This window comes from Suncus etruscus, chromosome 15 (genome assembly GCF_024139225.1).
Source record: "Suncus etruscus isolate mSunEtr1 chromosome 15, mSunEtr1.pri.cur, whole genome shotgun sequence".
In the NCBI taxonomy this organism is placed as follows: domain Eukaryota; kingdom Metazoa; phylum Chordata; class Mammalia; order Eulipotyphla; family Soricidae; genus Suncus; species Suncus etruscus.
The window spans coordinates 86100355-86118456 of NC_064862.1; the positions used below are offsets into that span (position 1 = coordinate 86100355).

The 18102-nt window shown below is 46.0% G+C and overlaps 1 non-coding gene and 1 pseudogene across 1 annotated transcript; one reads left to right on the top strand and one right to left on the bottom strand.

Annotated features, from left to right (window-relative positions):
• Nucleotides 1-1518: 1518 nt before the first annotated feature.
• LOC126030084 (ceramide synthase 4-like) lies at nucleotides 1519-13238 on the top strand (annotated as a pseudogene).
• Nucleotides 13239-16386: 3148 nt separating this feature from the next.
• On the bottom strand, nucleotides 16387-16550 carry LOC126031627 (U1 spliceosomal RNA). Its single transcript, XR_007503459.1, has one exon. It is a non-coding gene; the product is annotated as a U1 spliceosomal RNA (small nuclear RNA).
• Between the last annotated feature and the right edge of the window lie 1552 nt (nucleotides 16551-18102).

Consider the following 18102-nt stretch of genomic DNA (forward strand, 5'->3'; position numbering starts at 1 on the left):
ATGGATGAAATAAAGCGGGGCAAGTTGATTGATGGATGGATTTGTGGAATAAAGTTGATGGATTGAAGGGTGGGGAGATGGGTATGTGGATGGGGCAAGAAATAACAGGTGAATTAACAAATGGATAAGTGAACAAGACAAGTAGATTCAGAAGATAGATATGTGGGTAAACAGGTAGATGAATGAGTGGATGGGTAGGTGTACGGATGGGTGGTTGGAAGCATAAATGGGTGGGTGGAAAGATGATAAACTGATTGATCAATGGATAGATAGGTGAGTGGCTGGATGGACAAACATAAGCATTCACACGGGGATTAATTTGGGGATCTAGGCATGTGACTTGAGAGATCAGGAAAGAAGATAAGGGATGTGACACAGTGGTGACAGATTCCTCCCAAGCATGAGCTGTGCTTGATCTCTCATGTAAAATAAAAATATAAAAATCCATGAGTTGAATTTTTGGGTGAGATTGACCTAGTCACCATGTTCCTAATCCCTTAGGCAGACAAGTCTGATGAAGCAGGGTAGAGGCAGAGAAATAATTCCAAGTAGTCAGAAAAGATATTCACTGGAGTAAGGTCTCTCTGCCATGTGCATTCTCTGCAGAACCCAAATCCAGACTTTTTTTTTAAAATTCAAACTAACTCCCCATTTCAGGTGGGGGAAGGTAAGTCAGATACAAAAGCAACTGTCCAGTGGGTTCTTACATCTCAATGGAAGAGGTTAGAGAAAAAAGAAGTTGGGGGAAACACTTTTGTTTAGGGCTGATAGATGGGTATTATCTTATACGCTCATACATAAATGCACACATATCTCAGAAGAGGGAAAGTTGTTTGGGTTCAGTAAGAAAGCTACCCCTGGGCCCGGAGAGATAGCACAGCAGTGTTTGCCTTGCAAGCAGCCGATCCAGGACCAAAGGTGATTGGTTCGAATCCCGGTGTCCCATATGGTTCCCCCTGTGCCTGCCAGGAGCTATTTCTGAGCAGACAGCCAAGAGTAATCCCTGAGCACCGCTGGGTGTGGCCCAAACCCCCCCCCCCCCCAAAAAAAACCCAAAAAGAAAGCAACCCCTTCCATCATGTTAGCTGGAACTGATTCCCCTATAGCTGCTGCTGAAACACTGCCTCCCCTGCCACTTCACTGCTTCATTATCTAACCACATTGGAATGACCATGGCAGAAACTGTGTGTCCCAAAATCTTTCCACTCTAAGCTTCAGTAGAAATAACTTCCTGCCACATATGAACTTAATCATGGTGGGTCGGACTGATAATGGAAGGGTTAAGGGATTCACTTTAATCTGCATGCGGCCAACCTCAGTCCACTCCCCAGCATCCCTATGTACTTCCAGACATGATCTCTGAGCACAGAGCCAGGAGTCAGCCCTGAGCACTGTCGGGTATGACTCAAATACCAAAAGCCCAAAATAGACTCCAACCCTTGCTCCAGAGTCCTGAGTTTTGGGGTCTCAGAGGACTCTTCAGCTGAGCTCCCTACTCAATGGCGCCTGTTCCCCAGGATGTGGTCCAGCCTGAATGAATGTTTCTGGTTCGAGAAACTCTGGATTCGGCCCAACTCCACATGAGCTGACCTGGAGGACCGTGACGGCCAAGTGTGTCCTCATCCCCGGGACCTGCTGGCCGCCCTGCCCACTACACTCGCCCTGCTGGCCCTTCGCTTTGCTTTTGAGAGGTGAGTGTCCGAGTTATGTGGCCCTACGGTGGGTGGCAACACATGCTTGTGTGTTTATTATTTTAGTGCATACATGATGCATTTATCATCAATGTGGCTGTTTGTATATGTGTGTGTTGTTGATCTGTGTGTGCATGTAAGTGGGTGCATGTCTGTGCACAGATACACACATATGTATGTTTATATTTTATAGGTGGCATCTGGCTTTGAGCTTTGACTTTTCTTTGGGGGGTCACACCCTGAGATGATCTGGGATTACTCCTGGCTCTGTGCTCAGAAATTGCTCCTGGCAGGCCCAGGGGACCATATGGGATGCTGGGATTCGAACCACTGTCCATCCTGGATCTGCTGTTTGCAAAGCAAACACCTTACTGTTGCATTAAATAATTAACGATGGTGGTGGATAGTGAAGGATGGAGGCCTTTGTCCTCAGGCCCCGGCCACGTGGCTTTATCCTCCATCAACCTGCGGGTCTGGGGTTCAGGAAAGCGACGGGTATTGAACTCACTCACAGGCAGGCATCAGGAAGCATCAGCTTTATTCATCCCTATTCACCACACGTGTGGCCTCTATCATAACCTTATAAGCAGTCATTCTTAGCTAGCTCTGCATCTTAATTCCTTTCAGCCATTTTCCCTTTGACCTCCATACTGGCCAAAGACCAGAAGCGCACGAGAGCCAGCCAAAAGCCCTAATCCCCTCTGGTCCATACCTTATCTACCTTTTCCAAGACCCCTCCCAGTAATGGACGGGGTCTTGCAGGTAAGGTCAAGTTACCTAGGGAGAAAGGGTGGGGGATGAGGCTTCACCTTACCACTGTTTTATCTCTTCAGCCGATGGCTTTGAGCTTTGAGCTCTGCTCCCGCCAGGAGGGATCTCTGAGCATAGTCAGGAGTAAGCCTTGAGCATCGCTGGGTGCACACTACACCCCCTCCAAATAAATCAGTCCTTTTTCCTGACCCCAACACCACTGAGTCTGGAAGGAGGCACAGTTCTCAAAGGATCATGAGGGCCTGGAACCTGGGACTCAACTCCCATGTTGGCCTGCCCTCTGGTGGTTACTGTGCTGACTGGCCAGTGTCTGGCTGCTGCTTGTCTCTGCCCTGGGATGGGTGAAAGTGAGGTGGAGCCATAGTGTGCTTTGGTGCTGCCCAGGACCCCTGAGACAGGCAGTGGGGACTCTCTCCCCAGGATTGTGCTAAGAGAGACCCCATATTTTGTGTTGAAATTTTGTTTGCGATGGGTCACCCTGGGCACTTTTTAGACTTATCTTGGACCTGTATTCACAGATCACTCCAGGTTGAGATAGAGGGGACCTTACAGGATGTCTGGATTGAAATTAAATTGGCCACGTGCATGCCCAGTGCCCTCCGCATTGTGCTCTGAATCCGTCCTGAAAATGACAGTCACACCAATGTCCCAAAACATGAAACAGCCATTTTTCTGCTCAGCTTAGAGCAGCCACCAAGCAACTTTCTCAGATGTTGCCTCTCTGCCTTTCTGTCTGTAGCCTTCTCTCACATACTCCACCTTGTTTGCCCCTCAGATTCATTGCTCTGTCCTTCAGCCATTGGCTAAGGGTGCAGGATCAGTTTCGGCGGCCACCCAAGCCCATCCCTAAGCTGGAGAGACAGTTTGTCACAGCTGGACCAAAACCCAAGGAGGTAGGAGCCATAGACTCCCAGCCCCACCACCTGAGGCCCATCACCCACCCACAGGAACCCATTATGGTCTCCAAGAAGCCATGTGCTTATCTAAGTACATGCATGGGGTGAGGAGGAGCCAACCTTATTTCGCCTTCTTATTTTCATTCATACTGTGGCTGCCCAGTGAGCAGTCTAGCATCCCTAGGTTGGTACCCAGCAGTGTTTGAGGGGCCCTCAATGGCCAAGTTTGAAAACCCAAACCCTGGATCCCACAGGATTTTCTTGTTTTGCTTTCTTTCCCATCCCTCTCTTCAGCAAAGCAGGGACAGACCTAAATGCTTCCAAAAATCAGGATGAGACTTGATTGTTCTGGGAAGCCAGAAGCCCCCACTCCACCTCACTTACCCAAGATTGAGGGGCCAAAATGATATTCAAATGTACAGTGCGCTTGCCTTATGCATGGCCAACCTGGGTTCGAATCTAGGCATGCCATAGGGTCCCTGGAGCATCATCAGGACAGTAATTCCTGAATGTAGAACTAGAGACAGCACAAAGTATCATTAGGTTTAAACAACCCTTTGCAATATTAAAAGCAGACAAACAAAATAATCAAAACAAAACAAATTAATTACATGAAAATAGCTGAGTTTTTTTTTTTAATGCATAATTTTTTTTTATTTAACACCTTGATTACATACATGATTGTGTTTGGGTTTCAGTCATAAAAGGAACACCACCCATCACCAGTGCAACATTCCCATCACCCAAGTCCCAAATCTCCCTCCTCCCCACCCAACCCCCGCCTGTACCCTAAACAGGCTCTACATTTCCCTCATACATTCTCAATATTTGGACAGTTCAAAATGTAGTTATTCTCTAACTAAACTCATCACTCTTTGTGGTGAGCTTCCTGAGGTGAGCTGGAACTTCCAGCTCTTTTCTCTTTTGTGTCTGAAAATTATTATTACAAGGGTGTCTTTCATTTTTCTTAAAACCCATAGATGAGTGAGACCATTCTGCGTTTTTCTCTCTCTCTCTGACTTATTTCACTCAGCATAATAGATTCCATGTACATCCATGTATAGGAAAATTTCATGACTTCATCTCTCCTGACAGCTGCATAATATTCCATTGTGTATATGTACCACAGTTTCTTTAGCCATTCGTCTGTTGAAGGGCATCTTGGTTGTTTCCAGAGTCTTGCTATGGTAAATAGAGCTGCAATGAATATAGGTGTAAGGAAGGGGTTTTTGTATTGTATTTTTGTGTTCCTAGGGTATATTCCTAGGAGTGGTTATAGCTGGATCGTATGGGAGCTCGATTTCCAGTTTTTGGAGGAATCTCCATATCGCTTTCCATAAAGGTTGAACTAGACAGCATTCCCACCAGCAGTGGATAAGAGTTCCTTTCTCTCCACATCCCCGCCAACACTGTTTATTCTCATTCTTTGTGATGTGTGCCATTCTCTGGGGTGTGAGGTGGTATCTCATCGTTGTTTTGATTTGCATCTCCCTGATGATTAGTGATGTGGAACATTTTTTCATGTGTCTTTTGGCCATGCGTATTTCTTCTTTGTCAAAGTGTCTGTTCATTTCTTCTCCCCATTTTTTGATGGGGTTAGATGTTTTTTTTCTTGTAAAGTTCTGTCAGTGCCTTGTATATTTTGGAGATTAGGCCCTTATCTGATGGGTATTGGGTGAATAGTTTCTCCCACTCAGTGGGTGGCTCTTGTATCCTGGGCACTATTTCCTTTGAGGTGCAGAAGCTTCTCAGCTTAATATATTCCCATCTGTTAATCTCTGCTTTCACTTGCTTGGAGAGTGCAGTTTCCTCCTTGAAGATGCCTGTAATGTCCTGTAGTGTTTTTGCCTATGTGCTGTTCTATATATCTTATGGTTTTGGGGCTGATATCGAGGTCTTTAATCCATTTGGATTTTACCTTTGTACATGATGTTAGCTGGGGTCTAAGTTTAATTTTTTGCATGTGGCTATCCAATTGTGCCAACACCACTTGTTGAAGAGGCTTTCCCTGCTCCATTTAGGATTTCCTGCTCCTTTATCAAAAATTAGATGGTTGTATCTCTGGGGAACATTTTCTGAGTATTCAAGCCTATTCCACTGATCTGAGGACCTATCCTTATTCCAATACCATGCTGTTTTGATAACTGTTGCTTTGTAGTACAGTTTAAAGTTGGGAAAAGTAATTCCTCCCATATTCTTTTTCCCAATGATTGCTTTAGCTATTCGAGGGTGTTTATTGTTCCAAATGAATTTCAAAAGTGTCTGATCCACTTCTTTGAAGATTGTCATGGGTATCTTTAGAGGGATGGCATTAAATCTGTATAATGCCTTGGGGAGTATTGACATTTTGATGATGTTAATCCTGCCAATCCATGAGCAGGGTATGTGTTTCCATTTCCGTGTGTCCTCTCTTATTTCTTGGAGCAGAGTTTTATAGTTTTCTTTGTATAGGTCCTTCACATATTTAGTCAAGTGATTCCAAGATATTTGAGTTTGTGTGGTACTATTGTGAATGGGGTTGTTTTCTTAATGTCCATTTCATCCTTATTACTATTGGTATATAGAAAGGCCATTGATTTTTGTGTGTTAATTTTGTAGCCTGCCACCTTGCTATATGAGTCTATGTTTCTAGAAGCTTTTTGATAGAGTCTTTAGGGTTTTCTAAGTAGAGTATCATGTCATCTGCAAACAGTGAGAGCTTGACTTCTTCCTTTCCTATCTGGATTCCCTTGATATCCTTTTCTGCCTAATCGCTATAGCAAGTACTTCCAGTGCTATGTTGAATAGGAGTGGTGAGAGAGGACAGCCTTGTCTTGTGCCAGAATTTAGAGGGAAGGCTTTCAGTTTTTCTCCATTGAGGATAATATTTGCCACTGGCTTGTGGTAGATGGCCTTCACTATATTGAGAAAGGTTCCCTCCATTCCCATCTTGCTGAGAGTTTTGATCAAGAATGGGTGTTGGACCTTATCAAATGCTTCTCTGCATCTATTGATATGATCATGTGGTTTTTATTTTTCTTGTTATTGATGTTGTGTATTATGTTGATAGATTTACGGATGTTAAACCAGCCTTGCATTCCTGGGATGAAACCTACTTGATCGTAGTGGATGATCTTCTTAACGAGGCATTGATTCCTATTTGCCAGGATTTTGTGAGGATCTTTGCATCTGCATTCATCAGTGATATTGGTCTGTAATTTCTTTTTTGGTAGCGTCTCTGTCTGGTTTAGGTATCAAGGTGATGTTGGCTTCATAAAAGCTATTTGGAAGTGTTTCTGTTTGTTCAATTTCATGAAAGAGTCTTGCCAAGATTGGCAGTAGTTCCTCTTGGAAAGTTTGATAGAATTCATTAGTGAATCCATCTGGACCTGGGCTTTTGTTTTTCGGCAGACATTTGATTACTGTTTTAATTTCATCAATGGTGATGGGGGTGTTTAGATATGCTACATCCTCTTCCTTCAACCGTGGAAGATTATAAGAGTCCAAGAATTTATCCATTTCTTCCAGGTTCTCATTTTTAGTGGCGTAGAGTTTTTCAAAGTAGTTTCTGATTACCCTTTGAATCTCTGTCATATCAGTAGTGATCTCTCCTTTTTCATTCCTGATACGAGTTATCAAGTTTCTCTCTCTCTCTTTCTTTGTTAGGTTTGCCAGTGGTCTATCAATCTTGTTTATTTTTTCAAAGAACCAACTTCTGCTTTCGTTGATCTTTCGGATTGTTTTTTGAGTTTCCACTTCGTTGATTTCTGCTCTCAGCTTTGTTATTTCCTTCTGTCTTCCTATTCTTGGGTCCTTTTGTTGAGCATTTTCTAGTTCTATTAGCTGTGTCATTAAGCTACTCAGGTAAGCTCCTTCTTCCTTCCTGATGTGTGCTTGCAAAGCTAAAAATTTTCCTCTCAGTACTGCTTTTGCTGTGTCCCATAAGTTCTGATAGTTTGTGTCTTTATTGTCATTTGTTTCCAGGAACCTTTTTATTTCCTCCTTGATTTCATCTCGGACCCACTGGTTATTGAGCATGAGGCTGTTTAACTTCCAGGTGTTAAAGTGTTTCTTCTGAGTCCCTTTGGAGTTCACAAATAATTTCAGAGCCTTGTGGTCAGCGAAGGTAGTCTGCAAAATTTCTATCTTCTTGATCTTATGGAGGTATGTTTTATGTGCCAGCATGTAGTCTATCCTGGAGAATGTCCCATGTACATTGGAGAAGAATGTGTATCCAGGTTTCTGGGGATGGAGTGTCCTATATATATCCACTAGGCCTCTTTCTTCCATTTCTCTCCTCAGGTCTAGTATATTCTTGTTGGGTTTCAGTCTGGTTGACCTGTCCAGTGTTGACAAAGCCGTGTTAAGGTCCCCCACAATTATTGTGTTGTTGTTGATATTATTTTTCAGATTTGTCAACAGTTGTATTAAATATTTTGCTGGCCCCTCATTTGGTGCATATATGTTTAGGAGAGTGAATTCTTCCTGCTCTACGTACCCCTTGATTAATATAAAATGTCCATCTTTGTCCCTTACCACCTTCCTGAGTATAAAGTTTGCATTATCTGATATTAGTATGGCCACTCAGCTTTTTTATGGGTGTTGTTTGCTTGGATAACTTTTCTCCAGCCTTTTATTTTGAGTCTATGTTTGTTCTGACTATTCAGGTGCGTTTCTTGTAGGCAGCAGAAGGTTGGATTGAGTTTTTGATCCATTTAGCCACTCTGTGTCTCTTAACTGGTGCATTTAGTCCATTGACGTTGAGAGAAAGAATTGTCCTGGATTTAACGCCATCTTTATTTCAAAATTTGGTGTGTCTTTTGGGTAGTCTTGTCTTAGATTAGGTCTTTCAGTTTTTCTCTTAAGACTGGTTTTGTGTCTGTGAAGTTTCTGAGCAGTTTTTTGTCTGTGAAACCATGTATTCTTCCATCAAACCGGAAAGTGAGTTTTGCTGGGTATAGTATTCTGGGTGAAGCATTCATTTCATTCAGTCTTGTCACAATATCCCACCACTGCTTCTGGCATTGAGCGTTTCTGGTGACAGGTCTGCTGTAAATCTCAGGGAAGCTTGCTTGAACATGATTTCCCCTTTTGATCTTGCTGTTTTCAGAATTCTGTCTCTATCTGTGGGATTTGTCATTGTGACTAGGATGTGTCTTGGGGTGGTTTTTCTGGGGTCTCTTTTGGTTGGTACTCTTCGGGCATGCAGGATTTGATCACATATATTCTTTAGCTCTGGGAGTTTCTCTTTAATGATGTTCTTGACCATTGATTCTTCCTGGAAATTTTCTTCCTGGGTCTCTGGGACTCCAATGATTCTTAAGTTGTTTCTGTTGATCTTATCATAGACTTCTATTTTCGTCTGTTCCCATTCTTTGACTAATTTTTCCATTGTCTGCTCATTTGCTTTAAGTTTTTTGTCCAATCTCTCCTGCTGTATGGAATTGTTATGTATCTCATCTTCCACAGCACCAAGTCTATTCTCAGCTTCTGATACCCTGTCCCAGAGCTTATCCATTTTGTCATTCACTTCGTTTACTGACTTTTTCAGTCCTGTTAGTTGACATGTTATTTCAGTTTGGAGTTTTGTCATTTCTGCCTTCATATTTTCTTGGTTCTTATTAGTGTTCTGTTCAACTCGATCCATGGTTTCTTGGAGTCTGTTGAGCACCTTCCATATTGCTAGTCTAAAGTCCTTATCTGAGAGGTTGATTAGTTGTTCAGTCATTATCTGGTCCTCAGAATTGTCATCTTCATTCTCTATGTCTGATGCTGGCCTGCGTTGTTTCCCCATTGTCACACTTGTATTGTTGGTTTTTCTACGTGTTGTAGTGGTATTCATTGTCTATATGATGTAGGCAGCACACTCCTCTGGCTCCTCCCTTTCTGGATGGGCTGACTTGCCTCTGAGGGAGGGGAGTCCTCCGTGGATGAAGCCTCACACTGGGTCAAATCTTAGGCCCGAGCATGCAACAGAGAAGACAGTTCAGAGAGAAATGTTTGCTTCTGTGATATAGCGCCGTTCTTAGTGTGATTTTTCCTTCTTGTTGCAATGGAGTTCTTTCCTTAGAAAGAGTGCACGGCCGCGTAGTGAAGCGGAGCGGCCGTGCTCCTCTGAGCCTCTTTTTGCCCCACTCGCAAGAGTTTCACGCAAGAGGACAGTAGACAGACATAGACAGGTCACACTCACAGTCTTTCACAGCTGAGCCCCACTGGGCCGGTGTACTTTCGCGGATTTTCCCCGCCTGGTGTCACACACAGGGAGCCAGCTTTTGCAAAGGTTAGCCGGTTTTTATGCTCTGAAGTCCCTCCCTGAAAATGGCGTCTGGGCGAGCGAGGTTTCTGGAGGCTCTTTTTGCCCCACTCGCAAGAGTTTCACGCAAGAGGACAGTAGACAGACATAGACAGGTCACACTCACAGTCTTTCACAGCTGAGCCCCACTGGGCCGGTGTACTTTCGCGGATTTTCCCCGCCTGGTGTCACACACAGGGAGCCAGCTTTTGCAAAGGTTAGCCGGTTTTTATGCTCTGAAGTCCCTCCCTCTTGTTTTTGTTTTTGTTTTTGTTTTTTTTTTAATCTGGACAACCCAATCCTTATAAGTAGATCTTGTCATACCACAGGCAGTATGTGGAGACCTACAGAACAAAGTAGCGATAAGGGGGCCCGAATTATCCCATCAACCTGCTCTACCCTTTGTGCCTCTTTCAGGCCCAGTTGGCGCTCCTGGCTGCCCAATGTGGGCTCACACTGCACCAGACTCGGCGCTGGATCTGCAGACGCTGCAACCAGGACCAGCCCCAACAGAGCAAGAAGTTTTGTGAGGCCAGTTAGCCCTGGAAAGGGTGGGTAGCTGGGAAATCATCCTCTAGGAGAGACCTGGTATGTGTGTGTGTGGGGAATTTTTGCAGGCATCCCCTGACATGCATCCCATTTCTGTATATGCAGTTGGAAGTTCATCTACTACCTTTGCTGCTCCCTTGGTGGTTTTTCCATCCTCTACCACGTGAGTGTTCTGGTTTTCTGAGATGGAGTTACTGGGAAGTGGGAAGTGGGGTGGGGCAGGTATGGAGATGCAAGTGTAAAAGCAGATAGAGGACAAGTGAGCAGTGAGTTCTGGAGGACTGTCCATGGAGGAGGGTGCGCTGGCTTTCTAGATGTGGACCTGAGTTTGCTTCCCAGCAGTACATGGGGTCCCCAAAGCCCCACTAAAAGTAATTCCTGAACACAGAGCCTGGAGTAACTAAGTTCTCAGCTACACTAGACATGATCCCTGAGCACAGAGCCAGAAGTTATCCCTGAGAGCTTCTAGGAGGAATCCCTGAGCACAGAGCCATGAGTGATCTGAGTGTAGAGTTGGGAGTAACTCCTGAGCACTACTGACAAAAGGGAAAAGTAACTATGAATCTGTATGGTATTTTAAAGGGATTCCTGCAGGCCAGGAACTAGGGATACTATAGCTGGGAACTAGCTTGAACCCCAAGATGCAGGATGGTACAGTCTGAGTAAGAGCGTAACTTACAGAAATGGCTAGCTCCAGTCCAGAGACAGAAGATGGGTCCTGGTCTCCATTCATATGCCTTCTCCCCTTTACTGGAGTCCTGGTTGTGGAGACCAGTTATGTGCTGGGAGAGTTACCCAATCCAGGTGAGCAGGGAAGGTTCTGGAGGCTGGAGGTCCTGGATAGAGGCCTGTAAGAGCCAGTGGAGACATCTTTGGCTTGAGTTGTCCATCATTGCCGTCTGTGGCTCTCTTTGCGGCTCCTCTTGCTCCCAGAGCAGGAACAAACATCACCAGACTCATACAGGGTCTTTGATTTCCAGTGCTCTTGATTTCCTTCAGAGATGAGAGAGGGGCTCATGCCTTAAGCTCTTACTGGGATTCCGCGATCCTGAGCCCAACACACACACACACACACACACACACACACACACACACACACACACACACACACACACACACGAATTTGGCCTAGTCCCTGAATTAACCAGGCCTGCGCATCACCTACCTCCTGGAGCTGAGTTTCTACATTTCGCTGCTCATCACGCTGCCTTTTGACACCAAGCGCAAGGTGAGGCAAAGTGGACAGTTCAGTTGGACAGGCGCCACTTTGCAGCCACAAAAGTGCCTGCGACCTCCTGCCCCAGGAGAGAAGTGTGGCTACAGACTCAAAGCCATTCAGTCTGCCACAGCGTGTCTGTGGAGTCTGAATTGGCCTCTCCCTCTCGCTGGCCATCCATGATCTGGCATGACATACCATCTCCCACAGGACCTGAAGGAGCATGTGGTGCACCACTTCGTGACCATCACCCTGATCTTCTTCTCCTACAGCTCCAACCTACTGCGAATCGGCTCGCTAGTGCTACTCCTGCATGACTGCGCTGACTTAGTTCTGGAGGTGGGCGCTGGGATGCCAGATGCCCTCTCCTGCCACTGCCCCCAATAAGGCCCCGCCCCTCATTGGGCTACTCCCAAATATTCCTTCTTTTGGGTTTCCTGGGAGATGAAGCTCCACCCCTCACAGGCTAACACTCACATACTAATGTATAAATTATTGTAGGCAGTTCATAAATAAGTTCTTCACCCAAGAAACCCCTGGTCCAGCTTCCGTGATGTATTTGCCTAGAGCCAGACCCCACTTATCTCTTCAAAGGCTGCCCTCTTTTTCCCTTTTGAGCACATGTCTCCCCACTACCCTCCTCAGGCCTGTAAGATGTTCAACTACACGCAGTATCAGAAAGTGTGCAGAGTTCTCTTCTATACCTTCTCCATCTTCTTCTACACGCGTCTGGTGGTCTTACCCACTCAGTGAGTCAGTCTTTCCTTGCAGAGTGGGATATGGTCGGTCGAGGGTGGCAGGCACCATTGGTGCCTCTTTCTCACTTGGGTCTCTGGCCCAGGGCGTGGAGCATGGCATCTGGCAAGTAAGACACTAGCTCGGTTGATTGGTGAATGTCCTAACTGCAAACCTTTGAGCCCAGCTACCTACTATTCTTGGTCTTGGTTGGCTACGAACAGGCAGGGAGGGGCTGGAGCCATAGAACAGCGGGAGGGCGCTTACTTTGCACGCCTTAGCATCTCCCTCTGGTCCCCCAGCCCCACTGGGAATGGTTTCTGAATGAGCCCTGAGCATCACCAGGTATGCACCCCCCCCCCCCAAAGACAGCAATAAGGCAGGGAGACCCCTGCAATGCCTAGCTTCCCTCTTGGGGGCAGTAGCGAGCCATGGAAAGTGGTGGCATGGTGACAACTGGGAAGGTAGAAATGCTCAGATGGACGTCCCCGCCTCCACTGACTGTAGGATCCTGTACACCACCTATACGACTCCATAGAAGGCAGCAGCCCCTTCTTTGGCTACTATTTCTTCAACGGGCTCCTGATGATGCTTCAGGTCCTTCATGTCTTCTGGTTCTACTTCATTCTGCGCATGCTCTACTATCATGTCTCCAAAGGGGAGGTAAGCTGGGCCATAGTGGGAGGTGGAGCTCTAAAGCATAACCAGTAAGGGCATTTGGGCAGGGCCAGTTTAGGGGGGCTCTATAGCTTCACCATGAAGGATCAGGTAGCCAGGTCGAGTTGCACCATGAACACAAGTTGCACCAGGAAGAGCCAAGTTGGGGGGGCCAGGGTAGGATGCCAGGCGGTCACTTTCTTCAGAGCCCCTCCTATGGGATTTCCCTGGTCCCTTTAACCCGAGTTCTGTCCTTTCTCTTTTCTGTGCCGCAGATGAAGGATGTTCGGAGCGATGCGGAGGAGTCAAATTCGAGCGACAGTGAGGTGATCAAGAAAAATCCTTCATTGCAGAACGGGGTGGCCCACCAGCCAGGGGTGATCTCAACCTCTGATGGGCCTCGGAGCTGGGCAGCAACGCATCAGACCAATGGACACAGACAGACCACGTAGAAGCTGAGCATGGCTTGGCCCCAAAATGGTGGGCAGCCCCCCACAAACTGGTCAGTTAAACTGGTGGCCCTGGGGACCAACTCGAGCCAGACAGGAAGCGCCCAGGTGGCATGGGGCCACATGATCCTGCCCTGATGATCCTGTGACCTTCTCTCCTTTGGGATTAAATGGAGGGAGGGAAGCAGGTGGGGGTACCCCTAGCTGTAAAGGGCAGGGAAGGGGGAATAAAACTTGAATAGTCAAATTCTCTGCTTGAGACTTCAGTCCCTGTCACATAGCCTCTTTTTTTTCTGGGGAGACCTCAGGGCTCCGTTTGCAAATCCTCCTACCCGCATACTGTATGAAATAGTCACTTCTAGACACTTCCATAGTCCCCTGCAGTTCCAGAATCTGGGCCATTACCGGACATTGTAGTTCCTCTTTGCACCGTAGGGGCACAGTGCTCAGAGTCCTGCAAGCCAAAATTCAGGGGTTAAGGTTCAGATTGCGGGGCCATGGAGGAAAGAATTACACTCAGTAGAAGCTCTGTTTGAGGTGCCCCCCTGTTCCTGTTCAAGACTGGGCTGCTACCCAGCCACCCAGAACTGTCTCCTTTTCAAAGTCAGCATGAGTGATGGCAAGTTCTCTAGAAAGAGGGACAGTTTACAATGTCATGGAAGGTGCAGGGTGTTACTGGAAAAAATTTTGAGAGAAGGGAAAGAGGAAGAGGGAAGAAAAAATGGGAGAAGGGAGAGTTGGAATGGAGAGAAAAAGAATGGAAGGGTGCTAGTTGCCCCCCAAAGAAACAAACTGAGGGTCAGAATGATAGAAGAGGGTGTTTGTCTTGCATGTAGCCAACCTGGCTTCAGTCACCGGCATCCCCCAAGCACTAATAAGAGTTATTCCTGAGGGCCCGGAGAGATAGCACAGCAGCGTTTGCCTTGCAAGCAGCCGATCCAGGACCAAAGGTGGTTGGTTCGAATCCCGGTGTCCCATATGGTCCCCCGTGCCTGCCAGGAGCTATTTCTGAGCAGACAGCCAGGAGTAACCCCTGAGCGATGCCGGGTGTGGCCCCCCCCCAAAAAAAAAGAGTTATTCCTGAGTACAGAGCAAGGAGTAACCCCTGAGCATTGCTGGGTGTGGAGAGCAAGAAACAGACAGAGAGAGACAGAGAGACAGAGAGAGACAGAGACAGAGACAGACAGACAGACAGAGTGAGACAAAGATAGAGAGAGACACAGAGAGTGTTTTTATTTTCATCTTGTAGTTTCTGAACCATGGCCAGTGGGGGAGAGAGAGAGAGAGACAGACAGACAGAGTGAGATAGAGATAGAGACACAGAGAGTGTTTTTATTTTCATCTTGTAGTTTCTGAACTATGGCCAGTGGGGGGTGGGGGGGGAGAGAGAGAGAGACAGAGAGACAGAGAGACAGAGAGACAGAGAGAGACAGAGACAGAGACAGATAGACAGACAGGGTGAGACAGAGATAGAGAGAGACACAGAGAGTGTTTTTATTTTCATCTTGTAGTTTCTGAACCATGGCCAGTGGTGTGCAGGGTTTACTACTGGTGTGCTCAGCCGACCCTATGCGATGGTGGGATTGAACTCAGTTTGACTGTGGGCAAGGTAAGCCCTTTCTCTGCTCTACTATTCTTCTATGCCCTGAGACTCAACCTTTTAAAGTGTCAATTTAGCACAGTGCACGCACCTGATCAGGTTTCATCCCTGGCATTCATAAGGTCTCCCAAACCCCACCAGAAGTAATTCCTGAGTACAGAATAAAAACCAAGCAATGCCCGGAGTGACAAAAAAACTAAATTAAAAATTTTAATTGAAAAAAATATCAGATACTTGTATGCAAAACTCAGGAGCATAATGTTCCCAAGTGAACCCAGAAGACCAGAAACACTTTGGGGTGTTGTGAGGTGATCATTTTCTATCAGGCATAGGCCTCCTAGAAAGGAAAAAGAGTGAGAGCTCAGCTTCATTAAAATTAAAATGTTTTACTCACAAGATCTCTCAGTGGTGGGTGGAAGTTAGATGAAGCAGGGAAGCAAATATTTGTGGGAGCTGATAACAGACAAATTCAGATAGAACAGAGCTGGTTTCTAGAGCTGCTGACTGCTGGGCGAGACAGATTGCTACTTGACATATTTCACCCTCAGTTTTTTTTTTTTTTTTTTTTTTGATTATTTCCTGCGGTGTCCCTTGCTCCAGACCCATTTTACCTGGATAAAAATATGGCATTTTGGGCCATTATATACAAGGTCCTGAGTTTGCTGGAGGGACTCTGATGCCTGGGCACCAACAGTGTGGCCAAAAACAAACAAACAAAAAAGGATGAGAAAGAAAGAAAAAAAGAAAATAAACCGTTAGGCTAGAAAAGGAGCTATTTATTATTATTATTTGTATTATGATAATTTTTATTGTCTTTATTAATTTACTTTAAATAAACATGGTAGGCTACAAAGTTGCTCCTAGATGGTTGTTTCTAGAATTCCATGTTAAGGGCTGGAGAGATAGCATGGAGGTAAGGCGTTTACCTTTCATGCAGGAGGTCATCGGTTTGAATCCTGGCATCCCATATGGTCCCCCGTGCCTGCCAGGAGCAATTTCTGAGCACGGAGCCAGGAAAAACCCCTGAGCACTGCCAGGTGTGACCCAAAAACCACAAAAAAAAAAAAAAAAAAAAAAAGAATTCCATGTTAAATAATAGTGTAAGCTCCCTCCACAGTTTCCCATCCACCTTCAAGCCTACCTGGGAAGAAATAATTTATTTCTTACAACTAAAAATGGTAATTGAATAATTGAGAGAATAAAATTAAGCACCCCTAGAAACCCTCAGGTATGAGCCTTGAGTAAGTAACCCGAGTCTCATAGGTGTGGCTACAAACATCCCATTTTCTCCCCATCCATAAAGTGGCCTGAGTTTAATTCTCTCCCCTCAATGCTCTCTGTCCTGTCTCTAGTCAAGTTACACACACACACACACACACACACACACACACACACACACACACACACACACACACACGACCAACAACACAACACACAATTTCTGCTGAATTAAAACCAAATTCTACCAACTCTAAGGGGGGGCATTCTCTGTAGAATTTCTCTCCATATTCTGACCAGACAAGATTGAGAAACACAGAACGACAGACAAGACAGGGGAGAGCACGAACGCAGTCCCCCACTACCACAAATTATGCAGACGAGTTTCCCACATTTGGGGAAATCGCAGGGGTCAGCACATCCGGAGTGCAATGGATAAGCCTCACCCTGGGAAAACCACCTTCGTGATCATGGTATCTCCCCTGCCAGGTAAGTATATATTTCTTAATGCTTATTTACCAAGCACTATCCTGGAACTTTCTTGTTCCTATTCTTTGTTGCTGTTGTTGTTTTGTTTTTGGGTCACACCTGGCAGTGCTCAGGGGTTACTCCTGGCTCCACGCTCAGAAATCACTCCTGGCAGGCTCAGGGGACCACATGGGATGCTGGGATTCGAACCAATGACCTTCTGCATGAAAGGCAAATGCCTAACCTCCATGCTATCTCTCCGGCCCCAGTTCCTATTCTTTTTAATGCTGTTCAATCAAGTATTTTTTCCTGTAACTTTTTTGTTCCTATTAACCTTTCCCTAAACAAAATTACAAGAACGTTTATACAGAACATACATTTCGAAAACAGGCTACTACATTAAAATACACAATAAAACATTCTGCAATTGGGAACATTAATTTTGGAAAACTATAAAGCACATTTACATCAGCAAGAAAATGACTTAGATCAAGAGATACACCTGAAACAAAATTAGATGCAGTTGGACTTCACTGTTTTCTCCTAATTTTTAAATTTTTTCTTTATATCCTATCACCTAACACCACGTTGTCCACGTGAAGTCTGTGAGTTCTCCATTTTATCTCTTCACCAACACCAATTGTCCAGACGCTGGGCTTCTCAGGCCTCTCACCACGTGGCTTCACTTACATGGAGTCCCAGGCCCCGAAGCTGGGTCTGGGAGGGAGCCCGGAGTTCTGTTCCACTTGCCTGGTTCGGAGGGCGGGTCCCAGAGGAGCCTCGAGACCTGCGCCTCTGTCCTCTTCGGCTCAGCTGCTTCTCTGCCCTGCTGGGCCTCAGGGCTGGAGCCAAAGTGGCCTGCGTCAGGAGGAATGGAGCAGTCTCCAATGCTTCTCACTGAGAAAGTTAATGGTCGACAATGCCACAGCAGCAGCCTCTCCCCTGATGCAAGGGCAGCACTCTGTCACTGCAGTCGCCGTCAGGGTGCTGAAAGCAACTAGGGTCATCTGAGTCCAAAGTCCGAAGTTTCAAATTTGAAATCCATGTCCAGGCTGAAGGTGACAATCAGAAATCAGTCTGTCTTCTCCCTTGTCCAATTAGTGCTCTCCATCAATTTCTGAGGAGGCTGAGGTTCTTGGAAAAAGGACTTTTTGCAGAAAATTCTCAGTCCTGGGCCTCGGGTGGGGGTGATGCAAGCTTTCACCTCCCATCGTTCACTGGCCCTTCCCCCAGAAGGGAACTAGGCCATCTTTGAATCAAACATCACGTGGCCCAATATTTTGGGCTCACTCCAGCCGAATAGAGCCAAAATTAAACACAAGAACCATGATCTCAACATGATCGCTGTCCTCTTGGGTCCAGGGTTCAAATTCACGTTAGGGTGCCAGTTTGTAGAATAACAGATTAATTATGGAGTCCTGGATGTAGGTGGATGATGGTGAGATGGATGGAGGGGCCTTTCTCTACCAGGTTGAACCACACACCTGCAACTTTCTCCAGCCAGCAGGTCTTAGCATGACGGAGAGGAAAAGACTCACAGCAATCAGGTTTTAGGAGACACCAGCTTTATTCAGGCCCTAG